Here is a 7,656-nt window from a genome sequence, read left to right on the forward strand (position 1 = left end):
TTCGCAGCATTCGATGCAGGTCCTGCAGATTCTCTAACAGTTTCTCTCTTACTGCCATCAGACTGCTGAACTGTTGAAAAAAACTCCAAATCATGTCAGAGACTCTGCATCACACTGATAACACCAAACCAAAAATACTGCATATTTGCACCATAGGCACATGCTCCGAACTTCCATATCAGTGTGTGTGTGTGTTTTTTTTTTGCATTATGTTTTTCTCCCACACTGTTTACATTTGATCACTACTGCACTTTATAGAATGGAAATGTTAATCTACTGTCTGGAAAGCTGTACCAAACGAAATTTGATTTTGTATACAATCTGTGTATACAAAATGACAATAAAAGTTGTCTAAGTGTAAGAAAAAAAAAAAAGTATTGTGTATTTTTACACACCCGAGTATTGATGTATTTTCCAAATATGATGATTTCTTCAAAGCCTGATGTTTCCCTCGGGTACCCCCCCCCCCCCCCTTCATAGTAAAGAATACATTTTTTTTTTACTATAAAACAGTTCTCGTGTCCTCTCAGCTTTTTTGTATGACTTATTGGATGGCTAAGTGTATTTTTGGAATAAACTTGGTCCTTCTGTTCTATGGTTCCTTAATTTGTGAGTATTGGTTTTCATTGTAGTTCTCCCGCATTCCAGTTCTAAATGGATGTCAGTGATTTTGTTTCTCCTCTGTTCTTGAATTTCTTTTGACCAGGGTTGATGGGATTGTTATTGATACTGTATCTTTGATCTTTCTACATGTTGTCAGGCAGGTTTTGTTTTAGGGATCCCTCAATTCTATGAATCTGGCAGTGATCAGAACTGTATATGCCTAGTGAAACTGAACCAAAGAAAGTGTACAATTATAGGTCATTCATCATTTAACAAGGCAGTTAGTAGTTTTCTTTTTTTTTTCTCTGAATGACCATTATGGTTTGGATGGTTTGTTCCCCTTATTAAAAAAAAAACCTTCGTTGAAAATGGTCCAGAAATCTGTGAGGGGAAATACATTTTCAAAGCTCAGCTGCCAAGTTATGTCTCAATGGATTCATGATGTATCTGCATTAAACTTAGTTTCAATTGATGTTTGAAATCTTTAATAACAGCTGGATCCGTTCTACAAATATGGCCTGGCCAGTATTGAAACCAGGAGAAACAAGAAGGACTTCAGTATACACCAAGAGCATTTGTCTAAAAAAATCCCAGATTACACAAGATGAATCCATTTTTAATGCAAAGCCCCCAGGAAGGAGGAGTCACAGCTGGAAACCTTATGACGTTATAGGTTTCAAAAGGGCATGTTTTTCAGTGGATTCTTTGGTGAGAAACCTATTTTCCAGGCAACAGTTTTTTTGTTAACATCCCTATAATATAATACAATATTCAGGGGTAGAAACTGATTTAGTATGGATTGCACTAAAGAGGAAGGCAGGACCTGTTCCGAAGCTTTTTTACCTTGGAATGTTTGATAAGATTGGTGGAATTTAACTATTGAACATGTCGACTTGATAAGGAGTTAAATTATCTCATGGCGAACAGTGCAATTTTTTCTATGTCATCAGTAGTTATTTTTATGCCACACACAACAGGATTACCTTATGAGATAATCCTTGGAGATTACTGATCGGTCATCCAAAAATTGTCAGTAGGGGAAGATCGAGTCATTAATGGGCATAATTTTTTTTACCAGTTACCAGTTTCCATAAAAAATAATGAATCTTCTTCATTTGAGCTGCAAATTGTGCATTTTTTGTCATAGAATCCCAGTAAAATACAAACCTAAAGAGTGTATAGGGTTAATAGGGATGAATACTTCTTCAGTCCATTTTTCTTGAGCACATGTGGAGAAGCCAGCATCTGTATGATCACCGTGACTGCTATTACTGAATCAGATAATCCCAGATTCAAGTGCCTCATGTTGAGACATTATTTGAAGTTTATGTTTCTGCACTGGGAAAACAGTGCTTCCTGCCAAAACCTAAATGAGCTTAGAAGGATAGACATGGGGGATTTTCTTTTGTGATGCTCCTCAGTTTTTCATTTTGTGGGATTTCCATACAACTATAAACAGAGTCAATTTTGAAAAGATCACATCAAGATATATTAGCCAAGAAACTGCTTATTTAGCAGCATTTTTGTTGTGCTCTAACATAAGGTACAGAGAAAATAACTACTTTGACAGTAATTTGTGAGTAATTTGATCAAGCCTAACAATTAAATGCATATTTCTTCCTAAAATCTAATGCACAAAGTCCTCATGTAATTGCATATTTAAGCATATATATATATATAATTATATTAATTTAAATAACAACTCTTATACAGCAACTGAATCAAATGTTAATGTTGGTAGTTACATTTCAGAAATGTACTAGACTTAGACTTAGACTTAGACTTAGACTTCTTTATTTGTCATTTTGTATGCACAGGGTGCATACAGAACGAAATTGCGTTACATACAGCTTATGAACGTTGCATTGATATTTCACAATGGCACGAGTTATAGAAAAATACAAAAAGTGCAGCAGTGGTCAAAGTGTGAACAGTGCAGAGGATAAGAGACAGTGTGCAAGTTGCAGTGGTTCAGTGCAAAATGGCATTTGTGCAAAAAATGCGTTATTGAAAAATACAATGAGATGAACAATTTAAAGGGCTAAAAGTTAAAAGTTCAGCAGCATTTGATGCCCGATAATGTGCAATAGGTGCAGAGTTCGGATTGTGGATCAAAGGTTCAACAGTCTGATGGCAGTGGGGAAGAAGCTGTTGCACAACCTGGTGGATCTGCAGCGGATGCTGCGGAACCTCTTTCCAGAGGGCAGCAGGGAGAACAGTCCATGGTGGGGGTGTGAGGGGTCTTTGATGATATTACGGGCTCGGGACACACAGCGCTGTGATGAAATGTCCTTAATGGAGGGAAGAGGAGCCCCAATGATTCCTTCCGCTGTCCTCACCACCCTCCTCACATTCTTCCAGTCAGAAGCTCTGCAGCCTCCACACCACAGAGAGAGACAGCTGGTCAGAACGCTCTCTATGGTGCTTCTGTAGAAGGTTGTGAGGATGGGCGGGGGCAGGCGGGCTCTCCTCATCCTCCGCAGAAAGTACAAGCGCTTCTGTGCCCTCTTCACTAGAGATGAAGTGTTTACAGTCCAGGTGAGGTTGTCCGTGATGTGCACCCCCAGGAACTTTGTGCTGCTGACCACCTCCACAGCTGAGCTGTTGATGAGCAGTGGAGCATGGTGGGGGCGGTTTTTCCTGAAGTCGACGATGATCTCCTTCGTCTTCTCCACGTTCAGGATCAGACTGTTTTCACTGCACCAGTCCACCAGCTGCTCCACCTCCTCTCTGTAGTCCCGGTCGTTGTCGTCCCTGATGAGGCCCACCACCGTGGTGTCGTCCGCAAACTTCACGATGTGATTGGTGGTGAACCTGGGGACGCAGTCATATGTCATCAGGGTGAACAGCAGGGGGCTCAGGACGCAGCCCTGAGGGGAGCCCGTGCTGAGGGTGATGACATCAGAGGTGTTCTGACCGACCCGGACTGACTGAGGTCTGTTGGTGAGGAAGTCCAGCAGCCAGTTTCGAAGGGGTGTGTTGAAGCCCAGATGTTCCAGCTTTCCCACCAGGTGCTGTGGGATGATGGTGTTAAACGCTGAACTGAAGTCCAGGAACAGCATCCGCACGTGGGTGTTCTTCTCCTCCAGGTGGGCCAGGCTCAGGTGAAGAGCAGAGGAGATGGCGTCCTCAGTGGAGCGGTTTCGCCGGTAGGCAAACTGGAACGGGTCGAGTGTTGGGGGGAGACTGGAGACGATGTGTTCCTTTACCAGCCTTTCAAAGCACTTCATCATGATGGGAGTCAGTGCGACGGGCCGGTAGTCGTTGTAGCAGGTGACTTGAGGTTTCTTTGGCACTGGGATGATGGAGGCAGACTTGAAGCATGCTGGCACTGTGGCTTGCTCCAGCGAGGTGTTAAAAATGTCCGTGAGGACACCAGCTAGCTGACCTGCACACTCCTTGAGCACCCGCCCAGGTATGTTGTCGGGACCTGGGGCCTTCCGCGGGTTGACCCTCCTCAGAGTCTTCCACACGTCGGCTGTGTCAAGGCAGAGAACCTCCTCTTCCTGATGTGGGACAGCCTTCACTGCTGGAGTGCGATTTAGTGCCTCAAACCTCCCAAAGAAGTTATTTAGTCCGTTTAGGAAGTCAGCATCAACTTCATCCACCGGGGCAGGGGGCGTGTTGTAGTCTGTGATCGCCCGTATGCCTTGCCACATGCTCCTGGTGTTGTTGGCGTCGTGGAACAGATGCTGGATTTTCTGGTTATGGTTCCGCTTTGCTAACCTGATGGCACGGTTCAGGGTGGCTCTAGCTGTCCTCAGTGCCTCCTTGTCACCAGACTTGAAGGCTGAGTTCCGTGCTTTTAGCGCGTGGCGGACCTCCTCAGTCATCCAGGGCCGTTGGTTGGCTCGGGTGGTGATGGTCTTTGTTGTGCTGACGTCCTCGATGCAGTGGTTGATGTAGGCTGAAACAGTCATGGCGTACTCATCAACATTGATCTTGTTGTCATATGTTGCTGCTGATTTGAACATGTCCCATTCAGAGCATTCAAAGCAGTCCTGGAGTGCATCCATGGCCCCCTCCGTCCAGACCCTCACCTGCTTCACTGTAGGTTTTGCTCTGATCAGCAGGGGTCTGTATGCAGGAATTAGCATCACAGAAAGGTGGTCTGAGGAGCCGATGTGGGGGCGGGGGGCTGCTCTGAATGCGTCTTTTATGTTTGTATAAACTAAGTCCAGAGTGTTCTCTCCACGAGTAGCAAAATCCACGTGTTGATAAAAATGAGGGAGAACAGTTTTCATATTCGCCTGATTAAAATCTCCAGCAATGATGAAAACGCCCTCTGTGTGTGTAGATTGCAGCTCAGAGACAGTCCGATAGAGAACACTCATGGCCTCCTTTGTATCAGCGCTGGGGGGGACATACACCGCTGTGATGGTAACAACAGTGAACTCTCTGGGCAGGTAAAAGGGTCTGCAGCTAACAGTCAGAAGCTCTATGTCCGGAGAGCATACTAGATATGAGGGTTAGGTTTAGAGTATAAATAATAATTTAGCATGTGATTGTTATAAACTTAAGCATGTAATAATATTATATGATTTAAATCCATTACCATTGCTGTCTAATCATACTGTAGTAGGACATGGGCTAGTTTCTTTTCTAAATTCATTTCATGTTATATTCTAAGAAATAATTGCTGATGCCTTCGTCCCCGGTTATACTGCATTACCTGAAGATCATTAAAATGTTTATTTTTATGGAGATTTTACCTATTTCCAGATGCTAGGATGTCTGTTCTGGATGTTCCCTTGAATGCTAAGAACTGTTCCCAGACATTCCTCACAGAAACATGCTGAGCAGCAGACCTGAAGCTCCTGGTTGCTTTTAGAGGCTATATAGTTGACTGGAAAAATGTAAAGATTAATGCAAGATGAGGCATTACCTCTGTGCTGAAAAGGAGATTCAGAAATGTAAAAAAAAAAAAAACAAACAAAAAACACTAGACTTTGTTTTCCAAGTTTGAAGACGTTTCTTTTTCCATCTAAGAAGCTTTCTCAATTCAAAATGTCTGCCGATACGAACCCATGCCCCTAGATGACTCTAGAGGCATGGGTCCGTATCAGGTCTTGCAGGCCAACAAATACTTCAACGAGTTACTTGGAACTCAAACTCGACTCCAGACATTTTGAATGAGAAAGCTTCCTGAGTGGGAAGTAAAACTTCTTCGAACTTGGAAAACAAAGTCCAGTTGTTTGTTTTTAAACTTTTTTTAATTTATTTTTTTACTTTTTTTGGAATGGCTATGACCTGGATGACTGAGAATCCTCACAAGAAATAGAAGGAAATATGTTCTTCTAAGGATTCCTCCAAGGCCAATTTGTAAAGTGTTGAACATTAAATTTAGGATGCTTTTATTTTATTTTAAGCACTTAATTCAGACAGAACTTGTCATCTTTTTTAGATCAAGACACAGATTAAATTACAAGACTTAGTTAAGTCGTCCCTTTTTTGCCCTTGTGTTAGACTATAAGGTCTCTTAGAGGCTGACTGTGTCTTTATTAAATGTTCACTGTGTCTTTCTGTCCCACATAAAGCCAAGAGCCTAACCAGCTCCATGACCTTTACTGAACCCAGTTGTTAAGACTTTTATTTCTTGTAAGGAAAGGCAGAATAGGCTGACTAAAACACCTGAGCGGTCTGGGAGGTTAATACACAGACACAGTTTCCTCAGCAAGAAAAGTCGCTATTGGCTGTCCTAGACACTAGATGACATAATCACCTAATTTTGGATACTTTATTCTTAATCTTTCCAATTCTATTTGTTCTTTTTTTGAGGGGGCTGTCTATCAAAGCAACTCCGAGAGACAGGATAGCTGGGAGGAAGAAACATGGGGATTTTAAGAGTTTTTGTAGAGATTCCAAAAAAAGTTTTATACAAAACAGTTTAATAGAGACTTTTACAGAAAGAAACTGATGGCATAAATGAATTACTAATCGTTTGCCATATTGCACAAAAAAAAAAAAAAAAAAAAAAAAAAAAAAAAAAACACTAAAACACACATAAAAACATAAAAAACTCAACTAAAGCAGGATTAGCACCAGCTTTGCACATGCAAATTTCATTGGCAATCTGGATTCAAAGTGAAAAGGTTTTGCTCTCTGCCTCAGTGTCGGCAACCTGCTGTGCATGATGACAGCAGACAGTTACAGAGAGAGGGAGGACGGCTTAATCCACTCTTTTGAAAGGACAGAGTTCGGCGCTTCTATGTCACCAAAGTCTCCAACAACTTAGAACAAAACTCGTTTGATTTAGTTCTAGGTAAGTGCTACATTGGCAAAACTGGACTGACCACAAATCTGTTCAGTATTGAGGTGCTGATCCATTCAGTGATTTATAGACTACCAGCAGGATTTTAAAGTATATTCTCTGAGCTACAGGGAGCCAGTGTAAGGACTTCAGAACCTGGCTGATGTGCTCTACTTTCTTATTTCTAGTGAAAACATGGGCAGCAGTGTTTTGGATTAACTACAGCTGTCTGTCCTGGACTTTTTAGCCAGACTTGTAAAAACATCATTGAAGTAATCAATTCTTAAAAAAAAAAAAGAAAAGAAAATTTTTTTTTTTGAAAATACTAGGTGTAGTAAGATTTACAGATTTTTGGTTTGGTCACAAAACAAAGTATTTTTTGTTTGTTTTTTAAAATCCTTTTTTAATCAGAATGTCATCTAAGAATTTTTTTGACATATGTAAGTTAAAAATTTCAACTTGTATGATTACATTTAATGTATTTGGGGGTCAGAAAATACATAGTAAGAAAGTTAACAAACTGCTAACTTAAACCTAGACCACTATTCATTGTTAGAATACAAAGTCTGACCAGTTTTCTAGGAAACCCCTTCTCCTTCCATTAGTTAATGAACTCTTTAGCCCCTGAAGAAAAAAAAAACAGGGAAAACTTCTCAATGAGTTGCATGCTGAAATTATTCAAGATCTTCACACTGTGGAGAATGGAACTTTTGATTAATACTCTTGACAGTTCCAGAACATCTGATAGAGGAAAGCTGCGCGTGAGTGAAGCATAAACAATGCTGGTTGTAGAGAACTTGTGT

Source organism: Cyprinodon tularosa, unplaced genomic scaffold (assembly GCF_016077235.1).
Source record: "Cyprinodon tularosa strain WSP-4 unplaced genomic scaffold, ASM1607723v1 ctg464, whole genome shotgun sequence".
NCBI classification, from domain to species: domain Eukaryota; kingdom Metazoa; phylum Chordata; class Actinopteri; order Cyprinodontiformes; family Cyprinodontidae; genus Cyprinodon; species Cyprinodon tularosa.